We start from the raw sequence: 16,292 nt of genomic DNA, 5'->3' as shown, positions 1-16,292 counted from the left end.
GGCTGACTGATACCAGACTACTTCCCTTTAAGAAGGTGGGGGCAGATGCATGAGGAGGACAGTGAAGAAGGGGGGGGAGCAAGGGCATGAGAAGGTCAGTGGAAGTTACCAGGGAAGGTTAACACCCTTTTTGGGGGACTGTGTTTTGAATGACAACTGAAATGTATAAAAGGAGAGTCCCACCCTTTTGACATTGCCTTTGAATTTGAGTGTGCAAGTTCTCAAAGGTCACGGACATGTCTTGTTGTTGAACAATAAAGAACCTTCAACGCCTTCCACCTTTCAGTGTCTGCTCATTCGGCACTGGACAGAATCCACCCTGTCTTCCGAACTGGTGCTGCCCTTCTGGGCAGGGGTACAACAGTGTCTTGCATCCCCCTTGCCATGTACCAGCTGTGCTGTGGCTGCAATCCTAACCAGTGGTGTCGCTACGGGGTGCCGGGGGTGCAGGCCGTACCAGGTGACAGGCTGGGGGGTGACGCGCAAACTACTCCCCCCTGCCCCTCGAAGGAACCTCCTGCCCTGAAGTCCAGCCAGACGGAGGCTTCTGAGGCGAGCCTTGCAAGTGCCTGTGATGCTGCAGGAGCCTCCTGCCCGAGTTTGGAGGTTTTTGAGGTGCTGCACGCATGTGCAAGCCTCACACCCGTGTGTAATGCATGGGAACCTCCAGTGTGCTCAGAGGGGCTTGCACCTGCAAAGGAAGAGCTGGAGGTTGCTGGGGTGTCCCTCTTGTGCCCTCCCCTCTTTCCTCCCAGCCCCACAGCACCAAGGCGGATGGGGCTTTGCACGTATCCCTCCTCCCTCTCTGTGTGCGGGTCAGGAGAGTGACTGCTGCTCCTCCATTTGCCTGGCTTTTGCTTTGCTTTTTGCAACTCACTGGGCGTGCAAGAAGCAGGCTTTGTTTTTAAAGGGACAGTAGCCCTTCCAGCCCAATCCTCTGCCTGTCTACTCAGAAGTCAGTTCCATCAAAGTCAATGGGGCTTACTCCCAGGAAAGCATGGAAGGGCTGCTGTGCCTTTAAAAACAAAGCCTGCTCCCTGCACGCCCAGTAAGTGGCCTGTTTGGAAGGGAGGCTTCAGTTCTGCCTTTGCCCCCTGTTTTTGGGGGGGGGGGGGTTGGAACTACCCCTTTTCTGGGTGGCTGGACTGAGCCTGGGTGGCTGGATGTGCCCCAACTGCAGGCTGCACTCAAGTCCAGAGAGAGGACAAAGAGAGTGATGATGGGGAGGTGAGGATTCCCCCCCCCCAATTATCATGGAGGGGGGCAAAAAAGTGTGTTGCCCCCAAAAAGGCAGCCACTGGAAATCTGAAATAATGCTCTGCAAAAGTAGAAGGGGAGGTGGAGATGCAGGAACGTGGGAGCAAAGGGCTGAGCTGGTTGCAGCCCTGATGCTGTGTCTGGGACGGGAGACACTTGCGAAACCCACAGCAAATTGCATTTCCTTGGGCTTCTCCCCTTTCCCTTCCTCACTCAGCCTGTATATTTTCAAGATTATTGCCTTCTCCAACATCTTCTACATTTTAACCCCCCCCCCCCCCACACACACACACACACTGCTCTTTCCCACCCCAGACAGACAGAACAGAACAGAACAAACAAGGGGGGGATATCTGAAGAGAGAGTTGCAGGAGAGTCAGAAGCTGGAGAAGGGGGGGAACCTGGAAATGCATGCCTCTCTGTAACATTGCATCCCAGCAGGATCTGTGTCAGGGCAGTACTACAAGGGTTACAATGCAATTCTAAACATGCTTACTTAGGAGTTAGCCTCAATGCATTCAACTGAACTTACTCCCAAGTAAGGGTGTGTGGGATTGCAGTCTCCTCCTGTGATTGTACTGTATATCACAGAGCAGCATTTGCACAATTGCATATACATTGCATATATATTTCACAGGATTTGCATACTGTGCTCCAATTGCAAAACTGGGAATTATTCAAGATGTTGAATTTTTGATTTCTTTTTTGTTGAGGGAAGAGCTAGGGAAGAACAAGGAGTGATGATATTCAAGCTAGTACTGTTACCTAATTACCTGTCTTGGACCCCTTCTTTCCTAACAGCAACCTGTAACAGCCATCAATGCAGGACATAGAAAGGGGGGTGCAGAATAAAGACAGGCCAAGTATGAACTTAGGGGAGATGCTCCAGACTTGCTGCCTTGCAAATTTTATTATTAAAAGACCCTTTGCTGACAGCTAACAAAAACCGCAGACAATAGCATCATCATAGCTAAAAACAGAAATAGCAGGACATGTTCAACAGGCAGACCGAAACCAGACTACTTCCCTGTTGGAAGGTGGGGGACAAGAGCCATGAGGAGGACAGTGAAGAGGGGCAAGTGCATGAGAAGGTCAGTGGAATGTTACCAGGGAAGGTTAACACCCTTTTGGGGGGATTGTGTTTTGAATGACAACTGAAATGTATAAAAGAGGTCCCACCCTTTTGAAAGATGCTTCTGGATTTGAGAATTTCTCCCAGAAGTCACGGATATGTCTTGTTGAACAATAAAGAAGCTTCAAAGCCTTCCACCTTTCAGTGTCTGCTCATTCGGTCTCAGCGGCACTGGACAGAACCTACACACCTGTCTACCGAACTGGCGCTGCCCTTCTGGGCAGGGGTACGACAGTACTATTGGTAGGTACATCATCACGCTGCACAAAAACAAAGGCGACGGGGTGACTGCAACAACTACCGCTGCATCTCTCTCCTTAGCGTTGTAGGAAAGCTGTTTGCCCGAGTTGCACTAAAGAGGCTCCAGGTACTTGCAGAGAGCGTCTATCCAGAATCGCAGTGCAGATTCCGAGCCAACAGGGCCACCACTAATATGTTATTCTCCCTTAGACAGCTGCAGGAGAAATGCAGGGAACAACGACAGCCACTCTTTATAGCCTTCATAGATCTCATGAAGGCTTTCGACCTGGTCAGCAGGGACGGCCTCTCCAAGATTCTCCCCAATATCGGATGTCCACCCAGGCTCCTCAGCATCATCAGATCTTTCCACAAGGACATGAAGGGCACTGTTGTCTTCAATGGCTCCACATCAGACCCCTTTGACATCCGAAGCGGTGTGAAGCAGGGCTGTGTTCTTGCGCCAACCTTGTTTGGAATTTTCTTTGCTGTCCTGCTGAAGCATTCCTTTGGAACTGCAACAGAAGGCATCTATCTCTGGACCAGATCAGATGGAAAGCTCTTCAACCTCTCCAGACTGAGAGCAAAGTCTAAAGTCCAGCTGAAATGTCTGCGTGACTTCCTCTTTGCCGACGATGCAGCTGTCACTACCCACTCGGCCAAAGATCTCCAGCAGCTCATGGATTGTTTTAGCAAGGCCTGCCAAGATTTTGGACTGACGATCAGCCTGAAGAAAACACAGGTCATGGTTCAGGATGTGGACTCACCTCCCTGCATTACAATCTCTGCGCATGAACTGGAGGTTATCCATAACTTTGTGTACCTTGGCTCAACGATCTCCGACACTCTTTCTCTGGATACCGAGCTAAACAAACGCATCAGTAAAGCAGCTACCACGTTTTCCAGACTCACAAAGGGAGTCTGGTCCAACAAGAAGCTGATGGAACATACAAAGATCCAGGTCTACAGAACTTGCGTCCTGAGTACACTTCTGTACTGCAGCGAGTCATAAACTCTTCGCTCACAACAGGAGAGGAAACTGAACGCTTTCCACATGCACTGCCTCCGACGCATCTTCAGCATCACCTGGCAGGACAAAGTTCCAAACAACACAGTCCTGGAACAAGCTGGAATCCCTAGCATGTATGCACTGCAGAAACAGAGACGCCTTCGTTGGCTCGGTCATGTTGTGAAAATGGATGATGGCCAGATCCCAAAGGATCTCCTCTATGGAGAACTCGTGCAAGGAAAGCGCCCTACAGGTAGACCACAGCTGCAATACAAGGACATCTGCAAGAGGGATCTGAAGGCCTTAGGAGTGGACCTCAACAGGTGGGAAACCCTGGCCTCTGAGCGGCCTGCTTGGAGTCAGGTTGTGCAGCATGGCCTTTCCCAGTTTGAAGAGACACTTGGCCAACAGACTGAGGTAAAGAGGCAAAGAAGGAAGGCCCACAGCCAGGGAGACAGACCAGGGACAGACTGCACTTGCTCCCAGTGTGGAAGGGATTGTCACTCCCGAATCGGCCTTTTCAGCCACACTAGACGCTGTTCCAGAACCACCATTCAGAGTGCGATACCATAGTCTTTCGAGACTGAAGGTTGCCAACTCAACTATTGGTAGGGAAATAATGAGACAGTTACTCAGATCTCCTAGAGCTGAGAACTGCTGTAGTCTTGCAGGCTTTAGAAGAGAGTGACACAGTGTATCTTGAAGCAGAGGCTGGGTAGCCTCGATCTGGAATGTTGTAGCTGTGGACACACTGCACTGGCAGAAGGTTGGACTTGATGATCTTGAAGACCCCAACTCTGATTTCTATGATTCTCCATGTGACATCCTGCGATGACTCTTCACATCATGCTGAACATTGCTTATAGTATGATTTCACACAGAAAGCATTGAAAACCAGAATATGTGTGTATAGAACTAGTGTGTCCTCTGTTGAAGCCAGTAGACTAAACCTGTTGAAGCTGAATCAGTTCCAGAAATGTGTACATTTAGGCAGTGTGTATGATATTGTATTTTAAAGGTGCCATTTTAATGATGTGGGGGGTGGAGCAAAGATGTGGGGCGGGGCAATGATGCATCACCACACCCACTCCTCAGGGTCATTGCCCCACCCACTGCATAGGAGGAGGTCCATTATGGGGGGTGATGCGCTGGCCTGCTGCACCGGGTGACGCAAACCCTGGTGATGCCACTGATTATATGAGACTCTTACCCCTTTTAGTGGTAAGAAATTGCCAAGCAACCACTGTCTCTTGGAGGCACACTTTCTAGAGGCACAAATATCCCTTTTATACGCATAATTACAATTGTGCAGCATGCAAGAACCTCTTGTGAAGTTTGACAGCCTTGGGGGACACTATAAAAGTAGAAGCTCCCCCCAAGCCATTACATTTGTTTTTGAATGGTTGGGATGGCAACGCAGGTGTGTTCTTCCTTTAACTTGCTGAAACAGAAGACTTGACTTGCAGGCAATCAGCCTGCCACTAGAGGGAGGGAGTGCAGGCAACAGCTTGCATGTGGAGTCTTCTGTTTAAGCAAGTCACAGGAAGAAGGACCTGAGCTGCCAGCACGACAATGCAAAAACAAAGGCAATGGCTTGGGGGGGTCCCCTAGCCACAGATTAGCCCCCCCCCCGCACACCCAGATACCTTATGTTTGACACACCTGAACTAAACCATGAGAGTTAAAAGACTTGCTACAACAGGAATGGAGTGGCAGTGCCAAGTACAGTTCTGCCCCCCCCCCCGCAGCATGATGCAATGGGCCCACAGGTGGACATGGGCAGCAGCGGAGCTCGAACAATCCACCATGCCCCCTGCCAATGAAGCCAAGAAAAACATTACCTGCCCTGCAAAGGGGCCCTTTACCAGCAACACTCTTGACATGACCTTGAAACTGACGCCACACACCCCTCACCTGTGTTCAGGATTTCTCAGTACCCAACCCTGTACAGTCTTCATATGCGCTGCTTAGCCCTAGCTAAGTTCCAGCTGAAGATCAGCTTTACCGCCATTCCAGCTGCTACCTTTCCCACTCTAGCTGCCGCCATTTTGGTAAACTAGCTCTCTAGCAGTCCTATCGCTTTCCTGGCAAAGCAACATTTCTTTTGTTCTATTGGTTTGGAAATATCCTGTGCTACTCTTCTGTGGTTCACTTGCAACTGGGTAATGAAGGAAGCTGAGATTAGGTTCTTGGTGTGCACCAAGATCACCTTTATAGAAGTGAGGACAGAGAGAAGAGTGTGTGTGTGTGTATTACAACCCTGTTCAGACATGCTGTAACCTTGCACATGCTATAGAATGTGTAGGCAAGACCTTTGCCCCCTGTCTCTGAGCAGTTTCTTTCTGTGACTGCAAGTGCTCCATTCCCAGCATCGCCAGAGAGGCTGGAGTGGGAGCAAGCGGGGATGCTCCTGTCACAAGAAGCGTTCATGGTGGATACGTGTAACTCTTGGGTCACTAGAACGTGGAAGCCACAGCCTGCAGGATCATGTAGAGCTACAACTGAGGGTCAAGGGTATGTGGAGGCTGCAGACTTGTGCCTTCTCACTTTTTACTAAGGGAAGTAATTGTGCCTGTTACTTTTCCTCCAGTGGAGGGCAGTCAACAACCTAATAGTAGGCAAGCAATAGGGAGGGCTCCAAGCACAATAGTGCACTCTGGCCAGCCCAGCCCCAAGAATGGAGCAGTTGGCTGCACTGCCTGCAGTGAGACTTATGCATCCTTGGCAGTCCATGCTGAGGCTGAAATGCACTGTTGGAGTCGAATCATCACTTAATCAGTGGAACAGGCTCCACTCAAGGCAGGAGTTACGCACAATCCAAATGAAAGGAATCTGATGCCCAAGGAGAGCCCTTGGTAGATACAGCCCTGCTATGGAACCCAAAGCCTTCCAACAGCCGGTTTCCGCAAATGCAAGCAGAGATGAAAAACTGAACCAAACCTCTTCCAGTTTTCCAACCTCTGGTAAGTTACTCCATAAACCAGGACCGACTGCAGTGAAGGCAACCTCCACTACGGAGATTCTAACCTCACAAACTGATGTTACCTGTACCTTACAGGGTCTGATCTGCTGAATGAAGGCAATATGGGGCAGCTGATCTAGGGCAGAGTGGGCAAATGTGTTTTATGCCTTCCAGTACCTGATGAGCAACAACATTCTGCATCTGCTGTAGCCTGCAGGTTGTCCCAAGGATGGGACCAGCAGGTCTTCCTCCTGCAAGAGCAGGTGAGCATGCTGGTGCAGAAAAGAAAAAGCATGTGCATCCTGTGGTTGCTGGCAAGAGCTGCATGCTTAACACCCTCAAAAGAGCAAAACCTCAGGGAGAAGCATCTGCTGCTATGGGCTGGCAAGTGCTGCTGGGATACATGAAGACAGAGGATGCCTGCTTAAGAACGGACCAAAAAGAGCATATTTTTTACCCACCATGTAGTTAATCTCTGGAACTCCTTGCCACAGGATGTGGTGCTAGCATGTAGCCTAGATGCCTTTGAAAGGGAATTGGGCATATTTATGGATGAAAAGTCTTTATAGGTTCCAAGCCATGAAAAGTAGGCTATCTCTGAATGCTAAATGTGGGGGAGTGGCAACAGGATACAGGTACAGGCATGTCCCCCTATCCATGGGGGTTCCGTCATGGAACCCCCCTGGTGAAGTGGAACAGCAGATATGGGGGAACGCCCCCCCTGGAGATGCAGGAAACTCTTCTCCCCTCAACTCTGGAGGGTCTTCTGGGGGGGGAGGCAGCAGGGGCAGGGGGAAGGCAGCCCCCAGGATCGCATCGCTCAAGGAGCTGCAGGGACTGGGATGCACTCACCAGTCCCTGCAGCAGCCGTCCCTGTATGTGGGGAGCCCTGCGCGAGTGCCTGCAGGGTGCCGCAGGTCAGGGAAAGAAGAGTGGAGCGATCTGCTCTGCCTCCGCAAAAGCAGAAGTGGAGCGCGATCGCCCCACTCTCCCTTTCCGTGACCTGGGGTGCCCTGCAGGTGCTCACGCAGGGCTCCCCGTACACAGGGATGGCTGCTGCAGGGACTGGAGGGTGCATCCCAGTCCCTGCAGCCCTGTCAGAAGGGAAAGCTGAGCAACTGTGCTCCGCTTCCTGTTTTGTGGAGTGGGGCGCGATCGCTCTGCTTTCCTTTTTCCTGACCTGGGGAGCCCTGCAGAAGGTTGCGCCTGAACAGCACAATCCTGCTGATTGCGCCGCTGCCGCCCCCCTGTCTCCTGGCTGGCCCCGCCCCTTAAGGGAGCAGAGGCCAGGACCCACAGGCTGGGGCGTCACAACACCCCAGTTTGAATACCACTGACCTAAGGTCTTATGCAGTCATTCTTTGAATGCTTTAGTAAAGCACACCTCTTGATGTAACCCTGTATTTGATAGTAGATCATATTCCTACAGAGACGTCCTACAGAGAAGAAAAAAGAAGGAAGGAAAGCGAAGCAGGTGCTGGAGCAAGTCTGATGAGAAGAGACAAAGACAAATCTAATGGATGTGATGCCAACTTCCATCTCATGGCTGTGGGCCAGGGTCTCACCTGGCTGGAAAAATCTCCCCACACAAGTCCTTTCTCTCCTACTGCTTGCTCTGCTGGTTGATTACATGAAGCGCAGAAAGAGGTGCCCTCGCTACCCTCCAGGACCTGCCCCTCTGCCTTTCATTGGGAACTTGCTGCTCATAGATGTGAAGAATCCACATTGTAGTGTCCAACAAGTAAGTACCAGCTGGACCAGTTGCACGTTATGGTAGCCATTGCCAAGCTGCTGCCTAGAGAAGGTCCTGAATCTTTAGGAAGGTAAATTTCACCTGAGGCAGGTTGAAGGGAGGGTTCACTGAAGTTCATTAAAGAAGAAAGGGTAGGAAATCAGCAATTAGGAAATGGGGTAAGTTTCAGCTGGAAGGTAAATACTTAGGAATGAAGCCTTCTTCTCTCTGTTGTCCTGGATAGTGGGTGTGGAGGATTCAGAAGGAGTGGTGGGTCAGGATATGAAAGAGCTCAGCAGTTAGAAAGGTATAGGATTTTAATTATGGCTTGAGCTTGTCTTTTATCAATCACTTTTAGATTTTGTGCAGTTGAACTGTTTAAATCTGAGAAACTATATAGCTATTTGATGTTTGTGTGGGCAATTGTGTTTTATCTTGTAAAAGTGACTTTGCTCTGCCAATTTAGTCATAGTAATTGGTGAATTGGAGCTTTGTCCCCTCTGTTTTCTTTTTTGTAGTATTAAATTCTTATTCCCCTTTTCCTTGTTTTGATGATTGGGTGATAACCCTTTTAGTAATAATTTTTCTTAAAAGGGTAAAGGGCTCTGCCCAGGGGGCCTTCTGGAAGATCTAGGGAAGCCTGGCCTGGTGGCAGCAGAGGTATAAGTAACTTCCGTCACATCCAGCCATGACACACACAAGAGAATAAGATACTTGCATCTTGCTGCCTGTATCTGGCATTCTACCTACCCTGGCATCCCCCAATTAAGACACCAAACAGCGGCTTGGGTTTAACTGGGGCCACTTTATTAAGCACAAGTGACCAATTTTTAAAATAGGAAAGCTAGTAAACACACCTTCCCTCCCTTGCCAGACTGGGGTATGTGAAAAAACTGCCATCCACAGCCAATTTAGATGATAGAAAAAAATTCCTATCCAGCCCTCATGATGAGCAACCAGCTAATCTCAGACTGTACATACCCATCATGGCTTGTAACTTGTGATGGGTTTTCCTCCAGAAATCTGTCCAATCCCTTTTCAAAGACATCTACACCAGATGCCATCACACCATCCTGGGACAAGGAGTTCCACAGACTAAGTACATGCTGGGTAAAGAAATATTTTCTTTTATCTGTTCCAACTCTCCCAACACTCAATTTTAGCTGTCCCCTTACACCGTACCTTTAAAAAAGACTTCAGGTGTCAATGTTGAGAGTGAACTTTCTATAGAGTCCTCATTTTTGGTAAACAAAACATTGAGCCCCCCCCCCCTTTTGAAGAAGGGTGTCAGAATATGTCTTGACATTGTGAATTTTCTGGAGCATAAGTAGAGTATACCATTTGAGCCTACCAGTAGTTTTTTTTATTTTTATTACTATTTTTGTTTTGCTTTTATAGCTGGCAAAAAGCCTTCTCAATGCAGGTTGGATGGACCAATTATGTCTTCCTGAGTGGGTTCAAGATGATGAAGAAGTAGCTGCTAGAGAAAGCTGAGGACTTTGCTGACCGACCACCAGCTCCACTTTTGAAGCTAGTAGGCCATACAAAAAATTCTGGAGGCAAGTGTTGCTCATCTACTGATGAGCATGAACAATATCTGATGTAACAAAACTATACAGACATAACAGGGCAGTGAAAAAATAGTCTTAGGGCCCAATCCTATCCAACTTTTCAGTACCAATGCAGCCCTGAGGTAAGAGAACAACTATTCCCACTGCAGGATGAAGCATATGCCTGGTTGGCGTGGCTGCATCGTTGCTGGAAAGTCAGATAGAATTGGAGCTTCATTAGGGTGAATTGTAATTGGGGCCTCATCTGTCTCACCTTTAATCTCTTTCATAGCAAGGAGATTATTCACTGGACAAAATGGACAGTTCTGTTTATTATTGGATATTGCAGAGAGTTCTGTGCAAAAATGTGCCAATGAAAATGAGTACTTTTCCATCACATAAAACAGCTGACAAAGGGATAGCAGATGGGTACCATAGCAAAATATGGCAGTATTCACATCTTCTTTTAAGTCCCACTGGATTCATCTGCAGTTAGTTGAGAGTAAGGATGCTCTGGATTCAGGCCTGACCCAAGACCTCCTGGTTCCTGAGGCAGCATCTCAAATGCTTGTCCCCCTTATCTGTTGATTCCCAGCCTCTGCTCCTCCCACTCCCTGGATAGTTAAAGGAAGATGGGAACAGTGTAGAAGAGGAAGGTTTGCAGGCCTTCATTGAAATGTATGTACACATTGGCGTTGCTAGGGGGGTGCGGCCTGCACTGGGTGATGCGCAGGGGGTGACGCGCCCTGGGGGTGATGCGCTAACTTCACTGTTTTCAGAGCTACCCCATCGTGCCATACACCATTGGATGTAGAATGTCCAGTGGAGTGCAGTGCAAAAAACAGAATCAAAATAGCTCCTTTTGTTCAAAAGTTATGGCCAAAAAACGGGAAAGAAAAAATGCATTGAGCCCTATGGAAAGTGAAAATGAGCCATATTGCGTGTTTACTAGTGAGTAGGCGACCTTGCCATAGTCTGTCAGGGCAGGCTGAGAGGAATCCAATGACACCACAGTGGTCTCGATCCAATGAATGCAGCCCAAAAAACCAGGAGAAGGAGGTCCCTGCCTCCCTCCCAGCTGTGTCTATTGAGCCTGAAATGAAGCCTGTGGCTGCGTTTACTTGTGAGTAGGCGAACTTGCCTTAGTCCAGGCAAGGACTGAGAGGACTCAGGACAGGCTGAGAGGGCTCCAAGGACGTCACAATGGTCCTGATCCAATGAATGCAGTCCCCAAAAACACAAAAGGGAGAAGGAGGTCCCTCCCTTCCAGCCCTATGGAAAGCAAAGCAGCCTCACTGTTGCGTTTACTCGCGAATAGGCAGATGAGCCTTGGCTGGTGGTCAGGCCAGGCAAAAGGGAATGTGAGGACACCAGAATGGTCCCGATCCGATGGAACTGAAGCTCAACATATGTTCCAGAAGTAGCCTCTCTTCCCCACTAAAAAGGACAAAAAAGAGACTTCAACTGGTAAGGGGAAAGTTTTCTATTTTGCACTTGCAAAGCCAGGAGGGTCTTTATCTTGATATGCCTGAAATAGAAGGACTTTAAACTGGGCACTGGGAGGGCTGGAAATCTCACTGATTCTTTTTTTTTGGGGGGGGGGGGGCGCGTTATTGCAGGCAGACTACAGAGTAAGCTCCATTGACCACAATGGGACTTACTTCAGAGTAGATTCACTTGGTGGGACAGGACTGGCTTCCCCTTATGATGTCACTTCTGGCTATGACATCACTTCCAATGGGTCCTGGACAGATTGTTATTCTAAAAAGTGGGTCCCAGTGCTAAAAGTTTGAGAACTGCTGCAATAAGGTGTTAGTAAGTTGACAGGGGTGTGTGTGTGAGTTTCTACAAGTTTTCAAAATTACTAAAATCAGAATTTTGATGAATAATACCATCATGTTAGATATCAATCAATGCGTAATTTCATGCAGAACGCAATGAAACAAACCACATTGAAATATCTGTGTTCTAACAAGAGGTACAGCCAAAAAACCAGTGGGGGTGGGGCGATGGTACATCACCTGGGGTGTTGCCCCGCCCACTGCATGGGGTGACGTGCAGGCCTCCTGCACCAGGTGACATGAATCTTAGTGATGCCACTGTATGTACAATTGCCAGGAGTCAGTGGTCCCTGTACTTCCTGGAGAGTAGGTGGTGTTCCTTTCATGAGCCAGCATTCAATTCCAACAGCAGGACAAAGCGGATCACAGGATGTCCCGGCAGCCCTTAAGCTGTTGAACCAGCACAAAAGCTTCTGGGGGACTGGAAGTGTGCAAGAATAAGAAAAAAACTGGGCATTCATTGTGAGCATCTTGGAAGCAGGACTGTGTTCCCAACCAAGGTGCAGTGGTTGGAAGATGTAGTGTTTGTCTTGGAGGAACATGTTTTCAGTGCTGTTAAGGGCAGCAGAACAGGGGAGTCTATGTTCTATGTGGCCCCATCTATGGGGGACAGTTATCCTTCCCAAGTCTCTGTTTGAATGAATTGTACTGCTGTTGGGCAACTCCTGTTCTGACCAGCTCTTCAGAGAATTCTGTGTTGGGTAGTCATCTGCACTCTGTATGTATCTTGGTTCCCTCTCCTGTGATTTTTTTTAAGTGGGGGGGGGGGTATAAGGAGAGTGAAAGCAACTTGCTCTCGATGTAGAGGCTGGTTAACTGGGATTTTTTGTCTGTGTTTTTAGACCAGTCTGGCTGCTTGGGGTCACTCAAACACTAAGAAGGGCTCTGAAATTTCTGACTGAACTTGGCACAACTTCTGTGGGCTACTCAGGGCAGCTGTGCAAACAATTTGCAAAGCAGACCTCTGAACAGACCTGAACATCTTGGCAGCTCTGTGCCCAACCTTTGTCCCTGAAATCTCTGATTAAGGACCATGTAAAACTTGCTGCTACTCCATGTCCTGTTACTTGCAAGTACAGGTGGAGCCTATTTATCTGCATTAGTTCCATTCCGTGACTTAGCACAATTAACAAAAATGTGTTGTTCCAAATTCCATTGAGCTACGCAAATTTGCTGCAGCCTGACACTTCTGGATGGAAGGAAACTAAGGCAGCTGTTTTCAATCCCCTCAGCCCTCTCTGTTGCCAGTTGTCCCACTTCTTTCATGTAAACCCCACTGTAGTCATTGGGGCTTACTCCCAGGAAAGTGTGGATCATTTTGCTTCCATAGGCTGGAGCAGGAGAACCTGTACCATCTGGGGGGGAATTGGGCAAACACTCCCTGGGTTTTTTGAAGCAACTCCCCCTCCTGCCTACAGGGGGGCAGTGCACTAAGTTTTGCAGAGAGCCTTCCTGCAGCGTGCAGGCGGCTCCTCCCCTCCCCTTTGCAGCCATGTGTGCTGGGTGGGGGAAATGGAGAGGGAGGAGCCGCTTGCACTCTGCAGGAAGGCTCTCTGCAAAACTTAGTGCACCGCCCCATCTGTAGCCACGCCTCTGCTCAGGGGCTCCAGGAGTCTTACTGGTCCTTCGAAGGGGAACTCTTCCAGGGCTATTTCCCTGTTTTGAGCCTTTTAGCAGTGTTTTGGGCTGCCAGCGCAGGGCAAAGGAGGCAAAGGAGTGTGTGACTTTCAGTTCCCCCCACCCCATTAGCTAGGCTAGATAAATAGGCTGCACCTATAATGTGCTAAAATTCTATGGCAGATGGATCCATCCTTGATCTTATCCAAGATTCCAGAAGGTCCTGATTGCTGCCTTATCCAGTTCAGAACCTTTATTGAACTGGTAGGCTAGCAAGCAAAATTGAGTTTTGGGAGAGTTAGAAAGAACAAAAGGGCCTATGGCCTGATCCAGTGGGGCTGTTCTTATGTTCTTATGTAAAAGAAAATATTTCTTTACTCAGTGTGTGGTTGGTCTGTGGAACTCGTTGCCACAGGATGTGGTGATGGCGTCTGGCCTGGATGCCTTTAAAAAGGGATTGGACCAGTTTCTGGAGGAAACATCCATTATGGGTTACAAGCCATGATGTGTATGCGCAACCTCCTGATCTTAGAAATGGGCTATGTCAGAATGCCAGATGCAAGGGAGGGCACCAGGATGAGGTCTCTTGTTATCTGGTGTGCTCCCTGGGGCATTTGGTGGGCCCCTGTGAGATACAGGAAGCTGGACTAGATCGACCTATGGCCTGATCCAGTGGGGCTGTTCTTATGTTCTTACTTCTAGGAGGCAGCAGCAGCAGGCAGTCCTTGAGCTGGAGGCCTGTGTAAATCTAGGGACAGGAAAACTGTTCACTGATGTCCCCTGTTCAGACCTCTGCATTTGTGATTTCTCAGGCGAGGTCTCAGTGCTGAGAAACATTTTACCTTTCTCCATAAAAGCGACATGTCTGCTATCCCAGTGTCATGAAGGAAGGAAGCAGTGGGCCAGATCTGGCCAAGAGTTCTATTTCATGTGCTCCACCTTGGCTCTCCTTTGATGAAGGCCTTATGGCCTACCTCTTCCATGTGTTTGAAACGTGTTGGAAGTGGGGATGCAGCCCAAATGGAAAAGAGTTTCATGTCAAGTCCTCCCCCTTGCCCTTGGACTGCTTTCAAATCCAAGCAGTCCACACACACACACACACACACACACACACACACACACACACACACACACACACACACACACACCCGCCCCAAAGCCATGGAGAGGCTGGAAAACCCCAACATTTTCTCAGTTGAAATACAGTATATTAAAAATCCCAGCAGAACAACTATGCAGCCACATGGGCTGGATGCCTTATCTCTGCCAAGTATAGAAGCAGCAGATTTGTTATGCCAGATTAGTTTTGAGGATATGATAAAAAAAGTAGAAGAAAACATTTTGAAGGATGAGTAAGGTTATAAGTAGTCAACAATAAACATTATTTGTTGGCATCTTTGATTTATGTATGTTAAAATGCTCTTTAACTGACCAGTAGGATTGAGCCCTTAATGTCATTTTTTAATGCAACATGATACTGATACTGTAGTGTTTACTGTAAATAAATCTTACTGCACGTTTTGTTTCATTTCAAAAGATAACTTTTTTCACAGTTTAGTATTGTTTTTATTCTGAATTAGATATATAGGGGGGCACCACAATCTTTTCAGTGCTTAGGGCCTCCATAATGTCTTACAGCCCAATCCTGAGCTGCCTGGCGTGCCGGGCTGCAGCGGCGCTGAAAATGGCTGCACCACATCCAGTGCACTCCAGGCAGCCACCTCCTTCTCCCCAGAAGAAGGGGACTTTTGTCCCCTTCCCCTGGGTAAAGCGAGTAGTAGCCCTGCAATGGGGCTACTCAATTCTACTGTGACCTGAAGGTCGGCATAGAATGAAGATCCTCTGTGTCGGGTGGCCATTGAAGCTCCACCAGTCCCACCTCCCCCTGCCCTGGAATGCCTCCTCTCCCCACTTCCCCACCTACCTCTCTGCTGCTTGGCAGTTCATGTGACCGCCGAGCAGCAGAGCTTTGGTGCTCCACCGGCACTAGCCCAGCGCCGGAACACTGGCTCTAGGGCCCACAAACGTGCCAGACTCTTTGCATCAGTGCATGCCGGCAGTGAGCTGGTGCACGAAGCTTAGGATTGGGCCCTTAATCTGGCCCTGATTGACATTTATTGTGGAACTTTGTAAATCGCCTTGAGCATTTGCTTTGGCATGAGAAAGGTAGGATATAATTTTTTCTAATTATAATTTTATTTCTTCATTGAGAATCATTCTAGAGCAGCTTTCAGCAACAAAATGTATAGACTATATATTATTATTATTATTATTAGTATTATTATTATTATTATTATTATTATTATTATTAACAGTATTTATATACCGCTTTTCAACTAAAAGTTCACAAAGCAGTTTACAGAGAAAAATCAAATAACTAAATGGCTCCCTGTCCCAAAAGGGCTCACAATCTAAAAAGATGCCAAGGAATACCAGCAGACAGCCACTAGAACAGACAGTGCTGGGGTGAGGTGGGCCAGTTACTCTCCCCCTGCTAAAAAAAGGAGCACCCACTTGAAAAAGTGCCTCTTACCCAATTAGCAGGGGTTTATACAGCCAGGTCCAGAATTTTTAGTCCTTCCTTATGAAGTATTTTTTCTTTAAATGACAAGAACAAGACATTTCACTGTTGAATAATTTCTGGGACAGATACAGAGAACAAATGGTCATTTTTTTTTCCATGTCGTCCAGGACTAGTCATGGCATCATACAGCAGTGGCTGGAAGCAGCAGAGGAAATTTGTTGTCTCCACCCTGAAGAACCTGGGAAGAAAACACTTGAAGAGAAAGTGTCTGAAGAAGCTGAGTATTTGTGCTCTGAGTTCAAATCCAAAGAAGGTGTGTTGCTTTCTGGGAGTGTGGGGGTCCTTGGTGGGTATACAAGTAAGAGATATGGACTTTATGGCCATGGAAGTAATGAGAGGAGGTTAATCGAAATTTGGTCTTGGGTCAGGCT

The 16,292-nt window shown here is 48.2% G+C and overlaps 1 pseudogene; it reads left to right on the top strand.

Moving 5' to 3' along the window:
* The window catches only part of LOC136657558 (cytochrome P450 2D15-like), a 41,620-nt pseudogene that overhangs the window by 12,092 nt on the left and 13,236 nt on the right, over window positions 1–16,292 (top strand).

Source organism: Tiliqua scincoides, chromosome 7, assembly GCF_035046505.1.
Source record: "Tiliqua scincoides isolate rTilSci1 chromosome 7, rTilSci1.hap2, whole genome shotgun sequence".
Lineage (NCBI taxonomy): Eukaryota > Metazoa > Chordata > Lepidosauria > Squamata > Scincidae > Tiliqua > Tiliqua scincoides.
Note: the sequence above shows the minus strand (reverse complement) of the source record. Positions and strands in the feature narration are given on the sequence as shown.